Below are 1,269 nucleotides of genomic sequence, written 5' to 3' on the forward strand. Positions count from 1 at the left end.
GAGCTGAGACTGAATGATGGAACAGAATGCTAACGAAGGCATAGAATAAAGAATCCCAAGAACGATGTGGTGCCATTTCCATTTAATAAGCCAGCAGTACAGCGACCTAACGACCTCAGCTGTGATCATACCAGGCTGTTTCTATGGAATTGCTACAGGGGCATGACTGGCAGCTGGCATCCTTAGGTTCCCAATGCTGAGAGAGCAGCTGCATCCCCAACTTCTGGAAAGACTTAAGGCTGAGGAGTGTAGCGGAGGTACTTCTTGCCAGATGGGAGCTCTTTAGTGAAGACTCCTTTAGGGAAGATTCGCTTGGCTTCCTCTTCAGGGATGGTGGGAAGGACCATCACACGGTCTCCATTCTTCCAATCAGCTGGGGTAGCAACCCGTTTTTCCGCTGTCAGCTGCAGAGAGATAATCACTCTGAGGAGCTCGTCAAAGTTCCTGCCAGTGGTAGCTGGGTAGAGGATAGACAGCTTCAGTTTCTTATCGGGGCCAAAAATGAACACCACATGAGCTGTGACAGGCATGCCCTTTTCGTCCTTCTCTGCAGGGTCCAGCATGCCCAGCTGGATGGCAAGGTCTCGGTTCTTATCATCTATGATGGGGAAATGCAACTTTTCTGTGGGTTCGTCACCATTGTAAGCATTGATATCTTTGCTCCAGGCAAGATGGCCCTCAACACTGTCTATTGAAAGGGCAATCAACTTAACATTCCTCTTGGCAAATTCTGGTGCCAGTTTTGTTGCTTTGCCAAGCTCTGTGGTACACACTGGGGTAAAGTCTTGTGGATGAGAGAAGAGAATGCCCCAATGAGTCTCCCAGGAAGTCATGGAAACGGATGCGGCAGACGGTGGTGTTGGCCTCGATGTTGGGGGCCATGTTCCTGAGAAGCAGTCCTCTGGGCATGGCGGCAGCAGTGACTAGGGAAAGGGCAAGTGCAGCCGCAGCAGCAAGTGGCCGGCGGGCTCCGGAGGAAAGCCTAGCTGCGTGTTGGACGAGAGGGGCGGGCTGTTGTACTTTCTTTTTATAATCCTTAGGTTTGTTTTTACTGTGTTCCCATAACTTAAATGTATATAAGTTGACTTTAGAAAAGAAATTATCAAAGTGTGCCTGACCTAATCATCAGAGCCTGTAAACCTAGATTTCATAATCAGAGGCAAGTCCAAATTTTTTGAAGAATAAGAGGAATTTGACAAGGTATATATTCTCTATCAATCACTGGCTATGAAAATGGAGGTGGATATGTGTCAAGGAATATAAGTGATT

General features: G+C 47.8%; 1 pseudogene; it reads right to left on the reverse strand.

Moving 5' to 3' along the window:
- Nucleotides 1–233: 233 nt before the first annotated feature.
- LOC101605305 lies at nucleotides 234–909 on the reverse strand (annotated as a pseudogene).
- Between the last annotated feature and the right edge of the window lie 360 nt (nucleotides 910–1,269).

Source organism: Jaculus jaculus, chromosome X (assembly GCF_020740685.1).
Source record: "Jaculus jaculus isolate mJacJac1 chromosome X, mJacJac1.mat.Y.cur, whole genome shotgun sequence".
Lineage (NCBI taxonomy): Eukaryota > Metazoa > Chordata > Mammalia > Rodentia > Dipodidae > Jaculus > Jaculus jaculus.